Source organism: Eublepharis macularius, chromosome 1 (genome assembly GCF_028583425.1).
Source record: "Eublepharis macularius isolate TG4126 chromosome 1, MPM_Emac_v1.0, whole genome shotgun sequence".
NCBI lineage: Eukaryota > Metazoa > Chordata > Lepidosauria > Squamata > Eublepharidae > Eublepharis > Eublepharis macularius.
This window is the reverse complement of record NC_072790.1, coordinates 56,939,084-56,964,529: the sequence shown is the minus strand read 5'-3', so window position 1 is coordinate 56,964,529 and position 25,446 is coordinate 56,939,084. Positions and strand designations below refer to the sequence as shown.

At 42.3% G+C, this 25,446-nt stretch overlaps 1 pseudogene; it reads right to left on the bottom strand.

Annotated features, from left to right (window-relative positions):
• Positions 1-8,463: 8,463 nt before the first annotated feature.
• On the bottom strand, positions 8,464-11,993 carry LOC129324155 (peripheral plasma membrane protein CASK-like; annotated as a pseudogene).
• Between the last annotated feature and the right edge of the window lie 13,453 nt (positions 11,994-25,446).

The window sequence follows — 25,446 nt, the reverse complement described above, 5'->3', positions numbered from 1 at the left end:
TTTAAAACCAGCCAATGAGTCTTTCCTTGACCTATTTGGGTCTTTCAGGTAAGAATACCTTTTTAGGTACACATAGTGAGTGTTTACGCCCATGATGGAAGTTTTAATCCTTTTGATATCCATCTGTACCTGATTGAAGCAGAAATCCATCTGGTGTTTCAGTTCAGGGAGCAGGGATAATATACATAAACATCACTTTTCTTTGGTAGCACAGGTGGCAATGTGGTTATTCTACTTTCATCAAGATCTTTTCTCAAAATCTGAAGCACTTCATAGTAAGTGCTGATCAGTAATGTATGGCTTGCATGCTAAATGCACATCCATATGTATTTGAGTTGCCATTTCAGTAGAATGGAAGTACAGCAACCTCAGAGCACCAATCTTTACTGTGAAACACTATCAAATAGATGACCAAAGAACTTTTAGCCATACCTCAGGGAGAGCTTTGAATCAGTTTATTTTCTGATTCCCTAATTGGTTTAACCCACAAGGGAACAAAACCAAAGAATTCCCCCAATAATATCACAGAACAATGAAACTTTATTCAACAACAATAACCAATTTACTCAATAAAGATCAAAGAAATAAATAACTTCCAAAGGGTATAAACACTAACGATAATCAGTCAATAAAATGTCTCATAATAGGTAACACCAAAAACCAGAGTAAATAATGCTTCTAAGTAGCTCATACAGTCAATAAAGACCAGTCTCAATGGAGATAATACTACAATGAAATAAATCCAGATGAATGTTGACCATGTGATCAAAGTCAGCCAAGTACAGCTCCAGGAAAAAGGAAAAAAGAAGATATCCAGATGTCAGTCTGTTGAATCCTATAGAGTCCTGGATGTCGCTGGCAAGTCACTGTGCCTGACACACTGCTCTGTTTTGCCACATAGGCTTTCTCAGGGGCAATATATCTGTATCAAAAACATTAAACGATACACTATAACGCTTAGGGTACAATATAGTATACTATGTCATGCGAGGCAAGCAACCTCATCATACAAACAGTGAATTAATTCAATACATACATTACAAAAAATCTGGTTAGGTCTAATTCTGTCTGACTTACAATGAATCATTCTTTACAATCAATAAGTTAGCATCATACTTACAATAAATAAATCTTCTAAATGCACTACAAAATATCTGGTTTGGTCTCATTCCATTGATAACAATGTCAGTAGTCACGGGCAAATTGCAACTTCAATTATATCACTACACTTGTATTGTAATCATGTGTTAGTAATTATGTGGTCTTCAGGACGGCATGTCAAACCGTCCCCACCTCTTTCACAAGAAATAACTCATGTCCTGATCAGTATTTAGTCCTCTTGGGGTCTGGGATCCCAAATGGAATATCCAGAAGCTTTCCCTGGAGTAGTCTCATCGGTATTTTCCCTTCCTTGTCCCTCACCACCTCCAAAACTGTAAATCTTGTATCTGTCTCTTTGTGTTTGAATTGCTGAAAATGAGCAGTCAATGGAGCTTCCATCATCTGTCTCCTCACTTTTGATAAATGTTCCTGTATTCTGATTCGAACAGCTCTACCTGTACTTCCTACATAGATCTTATTACATGGACAGAATATGAGATAGATAATACCCTGTGTGTTACAAGTGGGAAAATCATACAACTTAATTTCCTGGTCCCCTAAAGTAATCTGGTGAGAGGGCATACACTGCAATGACCGCATCTATGATGTCCTAATGGTAAATTTCCTCGGGGTAACTTTTCCTTCATATCTTCATGCACTAGGATGTCTCTGAAACTGTTCGTCTTTTTATAGCCTATCATGAGGGGTTCGCCACAATCTGGTAAATGCTGAACCAGGTGCCAATGTTGGCATATTATCCTACTAATTTCATAGGCTCTGGAGATGTTCTTTTGTGCAATCAATAAATCCTCTCTAGCCGCCTCAGAGGCTCTAATTCTGGCTTCTTCCACTACTCCCAGCGAGTATCCCCATTTTAAAAAGTTAGTAGTTAGTAAATCACTTTCTCTCTGGTAGTCTGTGGCAGTGGTAGAATTCATACGGAGGCACAGGAATTGGCCGTAAGGAATATTATTTTTCAATCTAGTTGAGTGGTGTGAAGAGAAATGTAAATAAGAATTCCAATCTGTTATCTTATTGAATGGTCGCACTGCCAACTTATGAGTATGAGTCTTATAAATCACTACATCTAAAAAATTGATGTGAGTCTGGCTATGATTCCCCGTGAATTTAATATGAGGATCCAAATTATTCAACCATTCGATGTATTCATTAACAATAGCTGGATCGGAAAGGACAACCACCACATCATCAATAAATCTCTGGTAATATAGTATTTTGGTGAAAAAGTGGTTAACAGTTTCCGATAAGATATTTCTAATCTGTTCATGTACAGGTTGGCTATAGATGGAGCCACTGGGGATCCCATGGCTACTCTCTTAATTTGTATAAAAAAATCAGATCTATATCGGAAAAAGTTTTCTCCATTATGATATCTGCTAACATTAATAAAAAAGGAGTTGGGGGGACTTGGTCCTTTCTAGCCCAAAGGGCTTCCTTAATAACCTGCCTAGCCCCCTCATGGGGTATCAAAGTATACAAGGAAACTACATCCAATCCTACAATAACTGCCCCCTCTGGTACTACCAAAGATTCCACTTCTGTAATTAATTGTACCGTATCTTTAAGAAAGGCAGGTATATGTGCCACTACTGTTTGAAGATGTCCATCCAATAATTGTGCTAAATGTTCCAATATTGAGTTGGTTCCTGCCACAATAGGGCGTCCTGGAGGGGGGTGACCCCCTTATGGATTTTGGGCTAGGTAGAAAAAGTGGGTATTTTAGGATCCTCTTTGATGAGAGCCTTGTGTAACCCTGGGGAAATCTCCCCCATGATCATAGCCTCATCCACTATGATTTTAATTACATGTGTAACATGCATTCTCGAATCCTCACCGAGGGGGTCTATAGTTCTCCTGGTCATTCAGTTGTCTCCTGATTTCTAACTCGTAATCTTCCAGATTTTGCAATACCACTCCCCCTCCTTTGTCAGCCAGTTTAATGACAATCGACTTGTCCCGACACAAATCGGAGAGAGCCTGCTTCTCCTCCCTCGTAACGTTGTACCAGGTTCTGCATGATGTAATTTCAGTTTTCTCTATATCCCTAAGCACAACCCTCTTGAAGGTGTCTATACTCACCTTCAAAGTGGAGGGAACAAATTTAGACTTGGTCTTAATATACGGAAACTTTCTCAGTTTCAACAATCTAATCAATTTAAATACATCAATTCTGGTTTCAAAAGCAGAATAGGATGGGGTGGGGACAAATCCCAAGCCCTTATTCAGCACAGTCAATTCCATGGCAGTCAGTATTCTACTAGACAAGTTAAAGATTAAAACTTCTGTCTCTGTCTCTTGGGTTGTGGTCTGTGGGGAGCCGGAGGCCCTCCTAAAAAATTAATCCGAGAAGGTGGAATAAATCTACTTCTCAGATTTCTGCCTGAATCTGGTGCATCCAAAGAATCAAAACTAGAATGGTCTGAAGAGTCAGAATCAGACTGTGATCCATTAGGGTGAGCACGGGAGGTTTTATGGATTGTGCTATCCCACCAGTAATAGACTCGTCCCTGGGAGTAATCTCTAAGGTCTCTATCAAACTTCTGTAATTTAAACTACCTGAGTTTGTTTTCAAAGGCTTTCAATTTGTTATCAAGTTCATGAAAATTTATCCTCAGTGGACTGTCTCTTTAAATTTTCAAGATCCCGCTCCATTTCCCCTTTAAGTCTAAACTCTTCCTTCTTAGATGTTTCCACCAACAACAACATCAGGTCCAAAGAGCACTTGTTTAGTATAGCCATCCATTTTTTCTTAAAAGTCCTCATCCTGTTGAAACATACCAGGTGCTTTATTTATATGTAATCCTCTAGGGATTTTATTTTGTTTATGGTATTCAGTGAGAGAAGTAACCTGTAAACGTAGTTTGACTTTCTTTTCTTGTAAATTTTGCAGTACATTCCAATCTGAAGACCCTGAATTAATGCCCGGATTGTCCCTATCTAAATCAGAATAAGCAAAGACTGATTGAAAGTGACTCATGGCCTCAAAAACAAAGTAAGCACAAGGGCAAAAGGCACTAAGGGGGAACAGAAGCAGCACAAAACCAAAGAATTCGCCCAATAATATCACAGAACAATGAAACTATATTCAACAACAATAACCAATTTACTCAATAAAGATCAAAGAAATAAATAACTTCCAAAGCGTATACACTAACGATAATCAGTCAATCAAATATCTCATAATAGGTAACACCAAAAACCAGAGTCAATAATATTTCCAAGTGGCTCATACAGTCAATGGAGAAAATACTACAATGAAATAAATCCAGATGAATGTCTCCTTTGGCAGCCAGTTCCTAAGCACAGATTCTATTCCTAGGGACTGTAATTCCACTCTGGGGGTTGTCATTTCAGTCCCAGAACACTTCTACTATCTCCAGGGAGCATCATTTCACTCTGGGGGCTGTCAATCCAGTCCCAGAACACTTCTTCTACTCTCAAGGGCTGCCACTGCATTCTGGGGGCTGACATTCCAGTCCCAGAACACTTCTGCTACATCCAGGGGCAGTCATTCCACTCTCCGACCTGTCATTATGGCCTAGAGAACTGATTCTGTTTCTAGGGACTGCCATTCCAATCTGGGGGCTGTCATTCCAACCCCAGAGAACAGATTCTATTGCTAGGGACCAACATTCCTCTCTGCAACCTGTCCTTCCAGTCCCAGAGCACAGATTCTGTTCCCAGGAGCTGTCACTCCATTCCGGGAGCTGTCATTCCAGTCCCAGAATGCCTTTGCTACTTCCGAAAGCTGTTATTCCACTCTGTGGCCTGTCATTCCAGTCCCAAAGCACAGATTCTATTGCTAGGGGACTACCATTCCACTCTGCAGGCTATCATTCCAGTCCTAGAGCACTGAGCCTATGCCCAGGGGTTGTCATTCCACTCTCCAATATGTCATTCTAGTCCCAGAGAACTGATTCTCTTCCTAGGGATTGTGATTCCACTCTAGGGGCTGTCATTCCAGTCTGAGAGCACTGATCCTATTCCCAGGGGCTGTCATTGCACTCTGGGGGCTGTCATTGAAGTCTCAGAGCACTGATCTTATTCCCAAGGGCTGTCATTCCACTCTGAGACCTGTCATTCTGGTCCCAGAGCACAGATTCTATAACTAGGGACTGTCCTATTCTGGGGGCTGTCATTCCAGTCCCCAAGTATCAGAGCCCAAAGATTTTTATGGAAAATGCATTCCACATTTTCTTTGCAAAAAATGTTTGTGCTGTAATGTATTTTAATGGAACCCATGCAAGTAAATTGGCATTCCTGGCTCCCCTTATCTTCAGTGGGCCTTCAAGCCTCTCCTGTTATCAACAACGGGCAATCCTGTCATTCCTTTTAGTATATCCCTGCAGGGGGGATGTTTCGGCCTGCTTCCTATCTGAGTTTGGCACACCTGTGATTTGTGGGGATTGCCAGATACTGCAGCAGCCTCCTCTTTGTTTCCCCTTGGCAGCGGCAAAGCTCTCCCAGGAGGCCTCGCTGCCTCCGGGGCTCAAGGGCTTTCTCCCTGAATCTGGGCAATCCAGACATTTCTATTAGGGAGAGAAAAGATTTCAATAAGGAACAAGAATGGCAGTATGTCCCATGTATTTCAAAATAAGATTTTGGAACACCGTATACCATTCACTTTTAACTTGTTTTTGGAACAAGATTTTGATTTTTTCACACTTATGTTATAATTATCTAAGAGTCAGTACTAATGTTTGAAGAGGTATGGTGTATTCACATTTCCCTATCATTACTTCCTTTCTCTTTAGACTGTGCCTAATCTGTTGATGGCTCCTGTAATAGCCCAGCAGTACCGTTTTTGTCACCACAGCCACCTGGGGTTGCATACCCTTGTGCTGCACACCTGGGTAGTTTGAGTGATGACTGATGCACAGCAGCATTGTGGTTAGGAAAAGACGTTCCTTCAGAAAACAGCTTCTGTGGTCTCTATTGCCATGTCTTGAGCACGTTCCCTCAGTCCATCATATAGATGTCAGTGTCCACTGTTTCTGAATTTGGGGAAGCAAACAAAATGTTCTGTGTTGTAAGTTAGGCCCACAACTTGGTATCTGGAGAAGAAAAGATGTTACAGTTTTTTGTGTGTTGTACGTGTTTTATGCTGTTACTGTAGGGAAACGGTATGCATTCTTAATTTTTTTCTGCATTTTTCTAACATATCCATTTGAATAAAAGAGAACAATACATTAAAATCAGATATTGAATTTGCAACATCCTTAATGTGATGCACTGAGGTATCAGCTGGGTAGTTTCATGGGTCAAACTCGTCAGTGTTTTTGTACGGACTTTTTAAAAAATTATTGAACACATAAAAGGAAATATATTTAAAATAAAATGGTCAGACTGTACAGCCATTTACAATTTAAAGAATTTACACGGCTGCTGCAGATGAGACTTGGAATTGTTAGTTTATCACAGTGTCTAAAGTGGTTTCTTCATCACACAGTATTTTCTCGTAAAATTTTTTAAACAATTATATATATATATATTAAACATTTATTTTTTGTTTTAGGTTTTTATTAAAAATCAGCATTTCTTTGCTTAAACGTAATTAAAACATTAATCCTCAGACGACAGAGATCTGAAATGGTGAAACCAGTAATGTTTCTCCTCCCATATTTACAACAAATTAAATTGAGACAAAATTACAAACACTTTTCATTCATGATCATTAATAATAAAATAGGATTTTTGTTTACAAAGTTGCCCAAAATGCAAGATTGGCAATTTGCTAACCACTGATTCTATCTATTTTTCGGTTTTTAAATATATATATTTTATTCCAGCTAAGTGCTGTTACATTGATACCTATAGTTACATTGTTACATTGATGCCTATGATGAAGTTTATATAAAACAGGATTGGAATTTTTAAATATATGCTGGCAAAACCCGTTGGATACATCGTAGTTTGAGTGCTCTCCTTGGCTTTCATCTTAGTGCTTCATACCCACTTTGCTTTGGATACCACGCGAGTTATAACAACCTGGAAAATAGTATCAATGGTTAGCAAATTGCTCAAGAGAATGCCTGGATACTTACTTGGATACTTACCAGTCTGACCCTGTTGGAGTGGACTGTTCATTGAACAACCTAAGGACTCTCCCCTAGTTGGATTTCTATTTATATGAATAGATTTTGGATTGTATTTATTGGAACTGATTGGATTTTTATTTATTGTATTTTTGATATTTAATTACTTAGAGAGGATTGTTACATGTGAATGTATGAACAGATAACATTTTGGCCGAATCCACACTTCCTTTTTGTTTCCACGCCTTTTTCGCAACTGCGGCGCTGTTCAGGCAGATACTCACACACTTTCCCATTCTGCATGTTCCCCGTCATCACTGTGCTACAATTGTGCCTCCTTTCCGTACCACGTGATAATGGCAGAAATCTGTTTTTGCCCACCACTTTTTTTAAAAAAATGGGCTTTCATAGCGCATTTGCACAATAAAGAGAGGTCGGTACACCGCAAAACCTACTGTAGTGAGCAGTGGTTTGCGTGGGAAAAGAAACGGTCTGACGGCAGCCCTTCTCCTTCTGGCAATGTGCCTTTGGTAGGCTAGGAACATATTGGCTGTGCTGCGAAGCATGCCAACCACAATCTGAGCCATCATTAGAAATATCACACTCTGTGCATCCATGTTGGCGACTACTACAAGCAGAACACCACTATGAGCAACAGAGTTTCCAGAGAATGTTTTAATGTGACAAATTATTTTCAAATTTGCCCGCCATAACAACCAGCCAATCGTTAGAAAGTGGTCTGTGATGAGCAAAAAATGGGCCAATCAAAGTTGAGGGGGAGGGGACCTTGCCATTTCTTAAAAGTTGGAATATCGGTATAGCGCAGAATTAACCTTTTAACAAAAAGGGTTGTGATGTGCGCCGTCAACGCTGACGACAGAATAGGAAACCACCCACTATAACGCTTTACTCAGTGGCGTGTAGAGAACTGATTGCACCACAAAGACGCACTGGGAGGGTGAATGTGATGATGGACAGCATGGTAGTGGAATGAACCCAACTGCCATGACTGCGCAAGATAAGCGGATGGTGAGTGCATATGGATTTGGCCATAATGCGCTATTGCAGTTTAAAAAATAAAACGCATATAGGCTGTTTGTTTGAACCTCTGGGGGAATTACAGTTTGTGGTTTGCCATCTGGATCTACCCAGAGGAGTCTCATTTGGTGGTGACTCAGCAGTTTCAAACTCTGGCTGGCCAATCGGAGCAGGCTGGCTGGGGTGGGGAGAGGGCTGTGGACCAGGATGGCACAGTCTCATCTCGGGTTCACTGCTGGCCCTTTCAAAGAAGGGCAGGCCCCACTCTTCAGTGTATATAAGTTTCCTGTAAGATTTCAGATTCTTTTTGCAAGCGATGAAGAGATTCATGCTCATGATTCCCTGGGGTAATTGTAGGTGCAAGAATAAAAAACAACAAAAGGAGCAAATTCTGCAGTCCTCAGAGCCTGAGGTTCTACATCAAGTATTGCAATTAATTCCTGTTCATGAATCTTCTGTATCATTTCCAGTTTCGTCCCATACATTGCATTCTCATGGCTACTATATTCCAAATATTCATTGTTGGACATCATTTGGTCATGTGATACAAAGTAATAATTGTTTCCATTCTCTTCATCTTTCTTTGGTGGTCTGGTTACATATGGAATAGGGTATGCAAACATGTCTGGATGTTTTTGTGATTAGTGTGTTTTTTATGTCTTCTCCCAACACCATATGCTCCTAGTAAGATGAGTGTTTTCCTTTTGAATGCTGGCCATTTTACTACTTCTTCATATGTGATAAGATCTAATTGATCAAACACTGCATTGTGCTTTGCTAAATATTTGACTTTGTATTGCTTCTTTTTCTTTCCAAACCAAGTGCAGCTTGCCTGTTGTTCTTGTTTAGTCTTCTCCCTAGCAATACAAGCTACTCTCCATTCCCAAACCTCAGGAGAATGAATGAGGCCAGCAGTTGCAACTGTATGGATTTTTGACTGCAAAGGTGATAAGCAGCATACATGGTATTTCATTCACAAAGAAATGAGTCTAGTTGCCCTGTGCCACTGCATTTTTTAAAAAGTGATTCTGAAACAGTTAACGGAAGAGTGTGTTATATACAGCGTAATTATTTCAGTTGTCAGGTAATGTCTTCAGCACAATTCTGAAATATACACTGGAGAGAATACATCCTTCATGTCAGAAAGATTTCACTCTGAATCAAACCTACTATGTCCCCCTTCACTTTTAAGTTGATAAGGCAGTATTTATAGTGCCTTGCCACACTTTTCCCAACAGGAAAATACTTTATATAAAGAAATTACTGTGGTGGTTACATATTAACTTCTGGAGTATCTACTACTCCCATTAGATTAGTAAAACCTGCCTGGCCTTAGGATTTGTTTTTCCTTACTAAAAGAATGAATGTTGATATCAGTGTTTTCTGACATCTGTCCATCTGAATGGATTACAAACAATACATTTATCTGGTACCATGGAGAGATGTGAGGCAATAATTCTGGTCATCAGTTTTCTCTCTACCCAGTGCATGGGGCATGACAAAGAAGATGGTTCATGGAGTGCATTCAGTGCCTCCTTGACTTCCTTGGCATCGCTCAAGGTATGTTTACAGTAACAGGAAGGGCAACAAAATTGATTTACTATTAATTGTGACATGAAACATCACAGCCTTTGTTCACAAAAGACTCCTGTTACTTCTTTTGTAGTTTTACATTGCATACTCGCCATGCAACTATCTCTGAAGACTTAATATTCCATTTCTTTTCCTGGAAGGCATCATTTACTCCGAGCAGTCTATTAATTGCATCTACACTGTTCTTCACTGCATTACTTTCCTTTTTTCAAGTTGTGGGTATTGTTCCAGGCTCATATGAATTGCCAGGAATAAAGAGACAGGCACAGGCTTGGATCTAAATGGCCATTTTATAGCTTCCCGCCGCACATGCCGAAGAAGCATTTCAGAGCAAAAGATCAGCACACTTGGCCATTGGCTGTTTATCACCCATAGGTCCTCCACTACCTGTAGTGACAGGGCCTTACCCAGCACCAATCCCAAGTCATTGCCACCAAGGTGGATGATTAAAATATGTGGGGGAGGACCCGTCCTTCCCCTAAACAAGAGCAGCAATAGGCCTGGCCACCTAAATAATTTTCATTATGTTTTCCATTGTTCAGAGAGACGAGTGGTTCCGTATAGTTTTTGGAAGCCTTCTTTGGTGTTGATTTTGGTCATTTGCTCCACGTTTCCACCAGGGTCAGCAGATGTGGAATATCTTTGTTTTTATAGCAGTCACATGCTTAAAAGGCAGCAATCAGCTTCTGTAAGACATTTACTACTAAATAGTATGGTGAGATAATTAATAACATCACCACATTCCTGTATTTTTCTATTTTGCAGCAATATGTCAAACAAATTTTATCTGTGCTGCACAGATACGTACTGTTGTAATATTGACAGTTCTATCATTAGCACATACTTCATAGCACATGAACAGGTACTGAAGTGATGTCATATGATTGAAATCCTCCTTGACAGCATGTATTAAAGGTGAGGTTTTATTTTTTGAAGTTTCAAATGATGTCCAGTGACTAGAAATGTATCATGTGAAAATAATGCCGGCCAGCAAGAAAATGGTAGGAGTGCTCTGGTCTGAGGTGAGCATCTCTACTATTGGAAGTATATACAATTAGTCTGGTGGAGAGTTTTATGCACAAAGCATAGTATGAAATTTGGTATTTAATTGCTGGTGGTTTATTTACAACTGATCCAGTGGCATCAAGGTATAGCTCACATAAACCTGCTCTCTGAAGATCTGACAGCAGGTGAATCTGTTCTCCCGTATACATGTGTAATTTAAAAGGTGTAATTCAGCAATGTGTTGTAGATACAAATGGCCTGTTTTATGACTGAATGTTCTGCAGTATCCTGTTTTACTTGTATGTTACTGAAGAGTTGGAAAGTGTTCCAATCTGTCTGTCTATCAAAATTCCCTTCACTGGAAATTTTTTGCAGTACTGAAGCACACTTTATTTCATTATGGTTGCCAGCAACTAATGCATCAGGGTCAGGACAATTGATGAGCTTAATCTTAAGGTGACTCAGTGTACTCCTTTAAGTTATTTTCTTAGTTCTTTCTGGTAAGCATGTATGTCTTTTGTATTTGTAGCCAACTTTTTGATTTATTTGTTCATTTAACACCAGTTGCTTCCTTTGTTGGCATATCCTTAATACTCATTGTCGAGGCTGAAACCCGCCTTACAAGGATGCTCTTTCTAGTCTCAAAAACTGGAATCCCGAGCAATCTGGCAAAACCGAGGGTAACCATGCTCACGTTGATTAAAAAATACAATGTTTATTCAAGAACTAAAAGAAGAATAGAGCTATTAAAATTCCAGTACAGTCTCATGCAGGTCAAACAGCAAGAAAACAATAAAGCTAACTTTCTACATAATATATTAAATACCTGTAGTATAGATGGTATTTCTCTTCTAGATGCACAGCAGATATATAAGCTGTAGCATGATTTTTTTTTAATTTTTAAGTTTTATTATTATAACATATGTACATAATCATACATTGAACCGTATACATTTATTTTTACCCCTTCCCTCCCACCCCCCACCCCCCATTATATCTTCATATCTTTAACCATGTGCACAGATTCTTCATATGGGCTTGAATGCTTGGGTTGGCTTCCCCCCTTTCCACCCAGTGCCTATAACACGACCATTTACTTGTAATCTTTTGACGCTTATCCTCCCATGTCTCATCAGCAGTTATCTGTACAAATATATCCGATTGTACACGTTCAAAGACGTAATTATTCCATTTTTCCATTGTCCATTTATGCTTGTCCTTCCATCCCAATGCTATTACAGCCATTCCAGCTAAAATCATAATTTTATATAGGTCTTGCTTATTTCCATCTACTCTTTTATTTCCCAATATTCCGGAGATAAGCAGATCCCTATTAACCTCTATATTAACTTGAAATAAACCAGACATTACCCTTATAATCTTTTGCCAATATTCCTTGACCACATTACAATTCCACCACATATGCGCATATATACCAATTTCTTGACCACAATGCCAGCATTTATGGCTCATTCCTTTAACTATATACGATATCTGAGCCGGAGTTCTATACCATTTCCATATAAAATTTCCTGGCCAATTCTTTATCTTTATCCATTTTAATTTTATTTATACATTTCATTATTTCTTGAATTGTTTCCTGATGAGATAAGCCTTGTCGCTCCCATTCTGTATTATCCTTATCATCCTTTCCTTATCTCTTATCATTAATTTAAGCTGTAGCATGAATTTAATCATTATTCAGCGCATTAGCATGAGCAAACAATGAAGTAGACAAACATGATGATAAACAGCCAAATAGGAAGGTGGATAATTAAAGAGTTTAGATGAACTCAAACAGACAGACAGACCCACGTGATTAATTGTAGAATTGGACCTACATAATCTGATGACCAGCCCTAACCAATAAAACTTTCTCCTGGTATCTTCCAGAAGATACTTGCTGCTGCTCTGTCCTTCCGCATATCCAACTCTTACATCACTTATGTCCATTTCTCCAAGTTGCATGGCTTTGGGATAAACAAGGCTAATGAGGAACAGAGTTGTTAGGCCAAGTGGCCAGGTGCCTGAACAGGCCATTGGTATTCACATTAACCCTTAAGTGGAACAATGGCACAACTGTATAACTCTCATAATGCACCCATTAAATTTGCATTTGGCTTTGCTGTACCAAAATGGAGCATTTCCCCCCCCCCCAGAACACTTTTTTTAAACAAGTGGTTGTATATGAAGGTAAACACAAAATTTATTGTATTCCTGATTTTTTCCTCCCAGTACAGTTGCCTGTGTGCTGGAAAATTGAGATACTTCAGGTTATCTCTAGTGATTAAACATGGAAACAATCTCTACACCCATCCATACAACTGTAACAGAACAGGAAGTTTATTTAATGTGCATGTACCCGAGAACCTAAGGTAGTCTACACAAAACCGGAATGTTTTATCTAGTTTTGGCACCAAAATTACAGATGCGGCCCAAGGACTTTCTGAGGGTATTATTAACCCAAGGGCGAGCATTTCCTCGACCTCTTTCTCTATAAGGAGAGCATTGGGTCCTGTCACCCTGTATGGGGGTAGGGTAATAGGCCTGGCCTCTCCAGTGTCTATTTTAGGGTAGGCTAATTGAGTTTTCCCCGGGACATATGAAAAGATGGATTCAAACCTTACCAAGACTGTCTTTACCTGGTTTTGTTGTTCTCTAGTATGAGATGGGGAAAACTTTACATCTTTTACAGTACTTTTACTGTTGATTTCCCCCCCACCCGGATAATTCCAACTCATCTGTTGTCCCCCTGGTGGTCACAAGGACCAAGTTATTCCTACTGAAAGATGGTTTGAGCATATTTACATGAAACATTTTAGGTGGCCCACTACCACCAATCACATTTACTAAGTTCACACTTGAAACCCTTAGTATTACTGGGTAGGGTCCTTCCCATGCCATCTCTAGCTTGTGCTTCTGGCGGTGCTTGAGCACAAGGACTTGATCTCCCGGATTAAAGATCCTTTCTCGGGCCTTGGAGTCATACCTTCTGCTTCTGTTGTGCGCGTTGTTAGTTATTTGCAGCAGCAAGGTAACTCTTGTAGTTTACCTTGGAGATAAGTGATGACATCACGACTCTCAATATTCTCCCTACCCATCCAAGCCTCCTTCAAGATGTCCATAGGTCCTCTCACCTGTCGTCCAAAAAGTAGTTGAAAGGGACTAAACCCAGAGCTTTCCTGGGGCACCTCTCTGTATCCAAAAAGTAACTGTTGGAGTCGCTGGTCTCAGTCATTGTGATGCTTGGCAGCATACGTTTTTAACATATGGTTCAAGGTGCCATTGAACCGTTCATTTAGTCCATTAGCTTGGGGATGATACGCTGTGGTGGTTATGTATTTGATGCCACAAACTGCAATAGTTCTTTCACGACCCTGGACATAAAAAAATGCTCCTAAATCAGTGACCATTCCCTGTGAGAAAACTAGTCTCGCAAAAACAGTCAGTAAAGTGTCAGCAACAGTCTTTGCCTCAATGTCCCTTACCGGGTATTTTGTAGCATAATCAACAACAGTCAGGATATATTTATTTCCCCGTCTGGTTGCTCGGGAGATGGGCCTTATAATGTCCACTCCTACTTTTGCAAAGGCCTCTATCACTAGCGGTATTGGTTGCAAAGGCCCTTTGCATTTATCTTGTGCTTTGCCCACCAGTTGGCAGACAAGTAGTAAAAGGGTACACAATGAATAATTAATGAGGCAATATTACGTCACCGGATGTGACGTAAGCAATGGCCGCCCCGCCCCCCCCCCTGTGACATCACCGGAAATGACGCCATCAAGCCCCACCGCCAGAAATGACGCCATCAAGCCCCGCCACCGGAAATGACATGAGCAAGCTGCGCCACATCCCCTGACGCCATCGGAAGTGACGCCAGCAGACCACTCCCCCTGCCACATCACCGGAATTGGCGTAAGCTGGCCACCCCCACCCATGACATCATCGGAAGTGACGGGTATACCATGCATATTAATTAGGCATTTTGCATATTTGCTGTATCATAGGAAGTGACGTGTGCAGGCCACCCCCTCCCCTATTACCTCAGCGGAAGTGACATGGGAAGGCCACAACCCCTGCAATGTAACTGGATCTCTTTTCTCAAACACCACCCACTTCCACATCAGTGAACTTCCGCCTGCTGCACCCCACCCCGGAAATGGGGTAACCACCACAGGTATTGGCTGAGTATGGCCGTGTGACCCCTCTATCAACACGCCCATTCACCCCCAACCAATAGGGTGCTCTTAGACACACCCATACAAGGTGGTTTTTAGGAAAGAAGCCATTTTGCGCTAGCAGACACGCGGCTGGGCTCTTGCTGATAACATGGATACTCCTCTGAGGCCCCAGGAATTTAAGACACCGTTGGCATCTAAGATGTACTTTGGAGAGCTCCTCCCTATGTATTGTACTTACCGGATTCACAACGGGAAGATTGAGGCAGGTGAGCAGGCCAAGTCTCCGGAGCTGGATCTAATTCCCCCCACTAACATAGAAAATCCAATGCTACAAACATGGGGAAACCAGCATGGAATACAGACGGAGTTAACTGGCCCCCCTGCAGATGAAATGGATTTGGGGATACCCAACCCTCTCTGGTGTGTTTTCCAGATCCCTGCTGAGGAGTTTGAGGATGTGGCAGAGGACCAGGAGGAGGATGGACCTTTAAATGAATCTATGGACATAGAAAGCACAGTTCAACACTCACAGGTAATGAGGTAAAACAATATTTGTGTTTGTGAATGGGGTGGCTAATGAAGTTGGGGGGTGGCCTCTGAGGGGCCTTTTCACTGAACTATGCATTTTTTTCATTCTGTTACACCAGTTTGATGAGGACGTTATCCAAGCTTTTGAGAATCTGCACATCAGCAGCCATGTGGATATGAACATCTCCTGCGTGTCATGCTTTTGCCCCAGCCTTAATCAGAGTGAAGAGCAGAAGAGGAGTTAGTTTGTCGCAATAAAACATTTTGTCAGGGCTAGCAGCAGCCGCCACTGGGCGGGGCGCTGGGCAGTCTGCTCCTGACATCAAAGGGGGGCCAGGGATTCTGCAGGACCCTGCTCTGTGGGAGGAGGGGCGGTATACATCACCCGGACTCCCTCTCAGCCCACTCGCTGGCCTGCTCAACCTGGCCTGCTTACCCTCTGCATCCTCCATCACCTTTGCCTCCCAGAACTCTCCTCCAAGCCTCCACTCTTTCACTGCTCTGCTCTCACTCCACATCCTCACTCCTTACTCACACCCACCACCCCAGAGCTCTTCCCAGCCACCCTTCCTGTCTCCACCCCGCCCTCCTTCCAGGCTTGTTCCCTCTCCTGACTGGGCCCAGCTGTGCATTCCCCCAGGTGTTTCCCTCCAACCACTAATCCCTTCTGGGCTCCTTTGCCTAGCTGGCAGGGTGGGGTTGAGTGTGAGCCATCCCCAGCTGAGGGCTCCTTGGCCTTGCTCACGAGGAGCTGCCTTAGCCAGCTTCCGTGCTGCCTGCTTGGCAATGCTGGGAGGGGCTACCCATCTCCTCCCCCAGAATGCCTGTGGCAGCCCCCCCTGTAGAGGCTTGGCTTCTATCAACACCTGAGCCAGGCTGCTGTCTTCTAGCCCTGGCGTGGCCCTGGGCTGTCTCAAGCTGCTGCAGCAGGGGTAGCTGGCTGGGCTGCCGGGATCAGCCACAGCTGCACCATGTTGACTGGCTACTGGGTTTCTCTGGCTGAGCTGATTAGGGAAGGTGGGCCCAGCTGTGGCCCCTTGGCTGGCTGCCCAGCTCTTCCCACAGAGTGCCCTCAGCAGCTCCACCTGGAGGGGCTGGCTTCTGAGCACCTCCTGAGTCAGGTTGCCCTCTTCAAGCTGGGGTGGATGCTGGGGTGTGGCTCTGAGTTGCTGTGGCTGCTTCTCCCCCTTTGCAGGTAAGGGCCCTGTTTGGGCTGCTGCTGGGTCCCAATTCTTCCTGCCTCTGCCCTCTCCCTTTGGTGCAGGCAGGTTCTAGCCCTGGCTACTGGCTGAGGTGGCAGGACTGCTGTCTCCTGGCTGCCTCCCCCTGCTTCCTCTTGTTGAGGCCGGGGGCTGTGCCTCAGACCCCGGACACATTTTATTTTTTACCTTGAATGGTCATAATTGTGTTAAGCGGGATGGAGGTAGAGATGTCGGGGGAGGAGGTGATATTAAAGAATATATATTATATATATATTAAAGAATATATATTATATCAGCCCTGACTGCTGAAAGCAGAAAAATAGACCTGCTGGGGCGCCTCCACAGTGATCTGTTTTTTCAAGAGAAGCTGCTGGTAAATGGAGTTGATGTCAAAATTAAACTGACACGCAGCAAAGATGCCTTTTGCCTCATGACAGGGGGTCCAAATAGGGGGTGCAAATTACAAATCTTGTCTGCTTCCCTTTTTGTGAAAAAAGTAAGAGTAGCTCCTGGTGTCCGTTTAGGCCACGCAGAGGCGCTCTTTACAGCTAATGCCAAATACCCTGTGGATCGCGTGGGTGTGAAAGTGTTTAGCATCCCCGCAGGGAGCCGTGTCAGCAACCAAGAGAATTTGTTTTGGGGGCAATTACCCAAGCTTTTAGTTATAGGACTGGTAGATAACGATTCCTTCAGCGGAGCCTATAATAAAAACCCATTTAACTTTAAGCATTATGACATCAATTTTGTGGCACTGTACCTGGACGGCGAGCAAGTACCTGCTAAACCTCTACAACCCAACTTTGAAGATGGCAACTGTGTGCGGGAATACATGCATCTGGTTCAGGCGGCTGGTAAACATATGAAAGACAGATCTTTGTTAGTTAACCGTGAGGAGTTTGCTCAGGGCTACACGCTGTTTGCATTTGACCTGTCTCCAGATCAGGAATGTGCGGACCACTACTCCTTGATTAAAACTGGTAATCTGTGGGCTGAAATACGTTTTGCCAATGCACTGCCTAACACCGTTAACATGATTGTCTATGGGGTTTTTGACAACGTTATTGAGATAAATCATAGAAGAAACGTTTTATTTGACTATATGTAACATGGATACCCTACAGCTGACATCTGTGTTATCTACAAGCCCTCACACCAAAAAGACTTTCCTTGGAGTGTTTCCAGCTGACTGGCTCCCCAAACAGAGACTGCATCGAAGGCCTGTGAGCCTAGTGGTGAATACCCACCCCCACAACCTCCCTGGAGAACACTGGCTTGCCATATACTTGACACTGGATGGGTGTGGTGAATTTTTTTACTCTTATGGACATCCTCCCGACAGCCCCCTGTTTCCCAAAACCATTGTGAAATTTTTGCGAAAAAATGCCAACAAGACTGCGTTCCAACCCAGACAGCTACAGGCTGACGACTCAGTGGTCTGTGGCTATCACTGCATATTTTTTCTACAGCTGAGCAATAAAGGACTTTCCTTTGATCAGATCCAAGAACTGTATTCTGATGACTTAGCTCAAAATGATCTAATGGTGGAAGAGTTTGTAAAAAAGAAGGGCATGCCCAAACTTGTTCCAAACCTCTTTGTGCAACCCCAGGCATGTGTATCTTGCAACGAATTCCACAACAATATTGAATTTCAATAAAGCGCCCCCATGTGGGCTTAAAATGTGATTTTTGTCTGTCTGTTTTGTTTAAACAAACAAACACGGTATAAATTTTAAAAGAAAATTTTTATTTTAAAGCATTACAAATTTATCCATGCAGCTGGCAAGCTGCCTCTTCGTTTTGTAGAAGCTCTACGAAAATGGGCCGGCATCTCTTTGGAGGAGACAGGGTTCTTTAGATGCTCGAAAGCTTGGCGATTAATCGGGTTTCCCACCACAGAAGATGGAACATTCAGTTCAGCCATGGCCTTCATGAAAGCATCCCAGCCTGTGGGTATGCGATGGCTAGGCAGGGTGTGTGTTTGAGTAACCCCCTTCACCAAGTCCAGCATATTGGAGCCTTGGATATTTTCTCCTTTGTACACAAAGACTCCACGGTCATCCCAAGAAGAAACACTTTTGTTTTGTCTCATTTTGTTTAACAGCACTTTTGCATGTTTCTTATATCTAACAGGCAAAGTATCTATTATTTCTTGGAAGATCGCATCAGGAATGTTAGGGGTTTCTACAGAAAAATCCTCTGGCTGAGGCAGAAACAGGCTCAGTTTAGATTTTTCACTTTCCCCCTGTTTCACATGTGTTAAAATTTTTTGAAGCAGGGCATCGTAATGCTTGGCCTTCTCATATTCTGTCAAGTCACGCCTTTGAAGAATCCCCTTCATTTCAGCATCTAAGGAATACATTGTGGCAGTTCTGATGTTTTCCTCCTTAGGAGGAGGGGGGGCCCTTAATTGTGCTAACTGCTGGCTAGGAACCAAATACATTTTTTCTGCATATTCCATTACTGACTTGTTAAAAGCCCTGTTAAGAGAGGAATAGCGAAGCTTAACAGAGGGGCAATAAACCCACCAGACTGTTTCACCAACTGCTTCTTCCTTTTTAGAGATACTCTTTTGTTACTCAGGTTCTTGATGAAACTTCGCCTTTTCCTCAGTATGCACACCTGCCAAGGTGATAGAGGGATGTTGCCTTTTAAAGTGTTGAGGGCGATTTCTGAGATAGCCGCGACCAGATCATCTGATGCTGAACATAAAATGGCTTTCCTCTGCTGTGGAGTAGCTTTAATGAGTAGTTTTAGGAGTGCCAAATTTCTCTTTATACGCCTGGACATGTTGTCCTTTGAAGGCCACGGGGACAACAGGGGGGTTAGAGCGCAGGCTGCTTTCTTTTGTACCCAGAGGAAGCCGGTTTTGTTTTTAAGACATACACTGCAGGCCACTCTGGTGGGAAAAGTCCTGTTCTTAACCTGTGAGAATCTGGTGTAGAGGCATTTAAATCTACAACCAAATACCCATAAGGGTTTTGTGTGGCATCCTCAAAGGCCTCCAGAAAGAACTGGGACTTCCCCGGGTACATTTGACAGGCCAGTGTTGCAATCTGTAACTTGTATCTGGGGTTTTTAAACAACACTAGATATTTGGTATTTAAACTGATGGTTCTGTCGCTTTTCCCACGAAAGAAAATATTCTGAGTGATAAATAAGATACTCAGATTCCGATGATGCACGTATTTGGTAAAGGCTTTCTCAATTTCTGGATTTTCACAAGCTGAGTTCATCAAATCATCAACTATGATAAGATTTACTTTATTGGTGGGGAGAAGTTGATCATCATTAAGAGTTTCAGGCAGTCCTTCCACAAATTTTACAAAGGGGTATTTACAGAGGATTTCATCATACAGATTCTGCCAGCAGCTATAAAACCACACAATATTTTCAGGTACATATTGGGCATTTTCCAAAATGTTTTTTACAAAAAAACTTTTCCCACAGTTGCTAGGACCAGCCACGACTGCAGAAAATGGATGTTTCCAGCGTACATCCATATTAAAAACCATATGGTAAAGTTTTGAAATCTTCCACTAGGACCCTCTTATCATAAATGACTTTCAATGTTTTTTTCAGTGGCCCCGTATGGATGAGCCACTGATTTTTGTCTCTTATGATGGAGGGCTGCTGGACTCGGATCTCTTTAGTAGTCTGCTCTGAGCCGTAGTCTAGCACCAGGTCCTTCAGCATGTCAAAGTTTATTTTTACAGAATTGGAAACATTAAGAGTAATCCCCTTGGCTTTCATACACACCTTTCCCCCAGATAATCTGTAGCTGTATGTCTTTGGCCCAGCCGATGTGAATTCTGTAATATATTGATCTGGTGGGATCTCGCTTGTGAGGTCACCTAAGTAGTCTCCTAAAGGGGGATTCCAGTCCCCGTCTCGACTCACAAATATGACAGAATTGGTATCATGATACAAACAACGATCTTGCAATTTATCTAGCAGCTCATAAAGTTCCAGCCTTGCGTACACAGTTGTAAAACAGGCAATCATTGCATTAGTATTCCCTGATAATGTGTGCCTGTCTTTAGCGTGCTTCCAGGACACGCTTGCTGTCTCGTCATCAATTACATCAAAGCTGGAAACTTCATATGCTGGAGAAAATGCATACTCTAAAAGTTTGGTTGGGTCCCTCACAATGCTAGTGTTCACCAAGTTTGACCTCCGGCCAAACTTGCCCCACAAAGAGTTCAAAAATAATTTTGCAATTTGCCTCTTTGCAGGGTTCTTAGCTATGTGTTCAGCGCGCAACTGAACACCTTCTTTCTCTAGGTAATCCTTAATATATTTCTCCCTTTTTTCCTCATCTGTACACCAGTTAGGGTACCCAGACACTTCTTGTTTTTGCCGGAGGTGCATTTTAATATATTCTGAGAACAGTTCCTCAGAGCTTTCTTCAAAATGCCACACTTCACTAATAGACATCACACTGTACCCCTTTTCTATAGCCTTAAGTAGCTCTATGGTACACCAGGTCCCTTCTAGGGCCCTTTCCTCAGCTGAATGAGCGCAGTGCGCTTTCAGTTTTGCCTCTGCGCATGTGCGGCACAGTGGGAACAGAAGTTTGCTATCCACCTTGAAGGGTAAAACAGGGTAAAGGAGCCCTCGAGGTGGATGCACCTTAACTTTGGCATGGCCAAAATATTCAGAGAGAGGGGCAAAGTCCTTATAAATAATGATTGGGTGACCAATAGGGTATTTCTTTGTCTTGTTTACGAAAGGGTACAGGCTAGTGAAGTCATAATAGTGTATTTTTTCACCAGCCTGAGGCTTGTAATACAAACAGACAGCATTTGTCCTCCCGCCAAAAAGGGCATCTCTAGGGCATAGAGGTGAGGGCAGTTTCTTTTCCCTTAGAAAAGCACCAAGATCCCTGTCATCCTCCATCATCTCCCTCCACTCATGTTCCCACAGGGTCCTAACTGCAAACCCCTGGCTTTTCAGAAAACTGGCCTTCATCTGTGTGCGGTGGTATAACTTGCCAAACGTAGAATCAGTCAGCGGATTTCTGTCAGTTGGGCTGAAGCAGATGGGGCAGCCATGGAAAAAACACCCATTAAACTCAAAGGCTGTGGGGGCCCCACCAACTTCTGCAAAACCGTCAAGAAAATAAGGTCCTACTTTTAACTCTCCACCTTTCAGAGCATGCTGTATCTCGATACCTTCTTTATGCTGGACATACAGCATCTACTGTATAGATGGGGTGGAAAATCTTTTGGTCTGTCTGTGGTAATTGTCATGTGGCAGCAGTGCAATTGTGTCTGGTTTTAAAAACATGTGTCTGAACGTGGCCATGCAAACACCAGCGAGAGTAATATATTGGAAAGGGTCAATTTTTGAGATGGAAATAATTTCTTCCCTGTATAGGAGGCAGGCCTTTCTCAGGATTTTAACATCCTGCTGGCAATAATAAGACAGCTCTTTTTGCAAGTTGAAAACACTGTCTTGGTTATCCTGGTACCAGGACAGAAATTCCGCTCTCTCACCTGGCATCATATTATCAATGCCATAATCCTCCACCCTAGGCATGGGGCCGACATACCCCCAATTTGCGGCAGTGTTAAAGAAATGGGGGAAGAAGCCCTTGCACCCCTCAAAGCCCATGGCTTGTGGCAATTTTGCAAGCTTCATAGGTAAGAAGTTTAAACTGTCTATAAACCTAATACCAAACTTTTTTGCAGTCACACACATCAGTTTTCCCCCTTGTGTAATGAGGTCTACATCCACCTTTTCAACCAACAACTGCCTAACAATAAAGTAACTATCATATCCTTTTGCGTTATGGGCTAGAAAAGTGTAATCCTTGTACTTTTTGTTGATGAATTTTTTAACAAAGTCTGAAACGCACTTTCCACCCTTAAATTCCCAAGAATCACATTCCTCTAGCCCCATAGCGAAAATGTAATTTGCGATATGTATTCCGGATTCCTGTGTACATTCAAAATCATAAAATATATATTTGCTTGTTATTTTAGTTTCTTTAATTGGGGGCATGTAGCAGCGGTGGCTGTTTATGTCCCCAACGGGCTCTTTGCACTGCTTACACCACCGCACCCTGCATGTGTGCTTCTTTGGAGCATAGGTGCGGCATGAATTGCAAAATATTTTAGCTGTGCATGTTGCCAAATTCATGTGCCTTTCCAAACAGGACCTTGATTTGCAATATATTTTACAAGTAGGGCACCTTTCCTCCTGCTGAACAACACATTTTGGCTCCAAACATAAGCGGCACCGATACTTGCAGGTGTGTGAGTGGCTATAAACATTACCACAAACAGAGCAATAATTTCTCTGGCAAAAGAATCCCTTTATGTTCCTAATGCCATAGAAGTGATTTTCATAAAGCAGTACAAAGTATGTTTCAGGATGTATGGGATCCCCACTTCTAAAGATTTCCCAACCTTTGCCCCCATTGATAACTACTCCTATATTCACCTTTAAATGTTTCTCAAACGTGACCACATCAGATAGTAATATTTTTTTATCCTCTGAAATTCCTAGTTCTCTATACAAATTGCGGGCTCTTTCTGATAATTCCGGAATGGTGAGCATCCTCTCTGACATAACCGCCAAGAGACTACCCCCAAAGCACAAGTTACTATCAGTGTTGCTTAGATCAACTAAGTGCTGTTTTTTCTTATGGATTACCTCACTATAGAGGATAGTGCTTATTACCCGCCTTCCCCTCCCACCCCTGTTTCTAATTACTGTCATGACTAGCCGCAGGCTTCCATGAAGGTGGATTTCCGCATTACTTTGCATAAGATTGGACATCTGGTTTATGAATTCCTCGGCAGGGAAGTCTCCAACCGGCCTTCTCACTGAGCGAAGAGGATTACTTAACCCCCCACCCTCAAGATGGAGCTGTACTAAATCACCCTCCTGGACTGTAGCCCTCATCTCATCAAGAAGCCCCTGAATGGATTGACGAATTGCCTCCTGCACAAGTACTGGGTGGTTTAACTGTTCCAAGTTTACAAATCTGAAAAGTTCTACATATTGATCCATTGGCAAGCGCCGCAATTGTCGTTCCCACTGCCCCACCCTTTCTAAGTAAACTTTGGGTGGATCATTGTTGGGGGACAATTCTTGGGGGCTTTCATCAATGGAGACAGCAGCACTGTCATTTGCCAGTTGGGCGATAGATGGGTGGTTTTCTTGCGGAAGTAATTCCTGAGGGTATTCTTCAGGGGTGGCCCATATAGGACTAGCTGCAGTGTCAATTGATGAATGGGGGGTGGCTGGTGGGGATTCTTGTGGAGGTAATTCTAGCAGGTTTTCTTTAGGGGGTGCTGTAGTTCCATTTGCTGAATGGGGGGTAGTTGGCGCCTCCTCTGAGATGAGGCGACAACCACCAGCCATGTGTTGATTTAGCTCTTTAGCCCTCTGTCTTTTACTTATCAGCTTTAAAATGGAAGCACTGCGTTTTGGCCGGGAATTAATATGTTTAGCATTATTTAGGAGTTTAAGTATCACTCTTTTCCATAAGTTTTTGAATTTCAAAGATTTGCTTTTCCTCCGGTATGGGGTCAGGTGAGCCTTGACCCGGCCTGCCCCTTTTTGCTTGAATCCCCCTCGCTGCACATTTAGATTTGAGATTTTTAGATTTAATACATTGTCAACTGCGGTAGTCAGTGCCTTGATATCTTTATAACCTAGCCTATCCAAATTACCATGTAACAGTGCAATCCTATCACATACAGCTTTAACAGCTGCAGTAGTATCAGAAATGTCAATTTTTGGTTTCTTGCTGGGTGGCATTGAAGACCCACCCTTTTGTGTCTGTTCAATGTCAGTTTGGTGTACGTGTTTTCTTTTTGATTTACCGCATGCTTCTGGCTTGGTTGGGTTTGCCAATCCTTTCTTGCAGGATTGTTGTATGGTGTGCGGGTTTGAAAGCCTGCTGGCGGGTTTCTGCTGCTGGGTCACATTGGTGCGCTGCAACGGGGAGCTCTGGTTTGAGGACCTTTTAGGAGAGTCACGGTTTGTATGGAAAACAAAAGATAACTTTAGTAAACCTTGAGAATAGCATTTCAGAAGCCCCCTAGTTTGTCAAAAACACCGCAAACCATAGTGCGCCACAAATAATAAAATATACCTGCTTGTGGTTTTTTATGTTTCATAGCACCCCAAAGAGTCAGCTGTGGAGCTGTATTTTTTTTCGTTAGAATTTCTGCACAAGCATGGCTTTGCTTGCCCCTCATCATCTCTTCCACTTTCAGGATGGCTATGCTGAACTAAACAGGAGACAACAAACCGTAGAAAATTTCTTTCGTGCTAAGTTATAAAAAAACCTTTTTTTGAAAACAAGTATTTATAAGAGCACGCATATTTACCCCTGCCCCAGCCCAAGGAAAAAACTTCCCCATACACAGCCATTGCTTTATTTTTTTTTTAAGTTTTTTAATGGATTAGAAATATTTTAACGTCCATTACAATGAATTTCCTTTAAAAATTCCAATTCTAACCCCCTCCCTTCCCCCCCCCCTTTTGTTGACTTCCAACAGTTTTCCAACCCCAAGGGGTTGGAAAACTGTTGGAAGTCAACAAAAGGGGGGGGAAAGGGAGGGGGTTAGAATTGGAATTTTTAAAGGAAATTGATTGTAATGGACGTTAAAATATTTCCCCTACTCATTTCAAACTTATTTTACCTATTAAACATATATTTTCACTCTCTTCTAAGCTTACCTATTATATCACAATGCTGTCTCATTTCCCTTTCCATTTAACTTA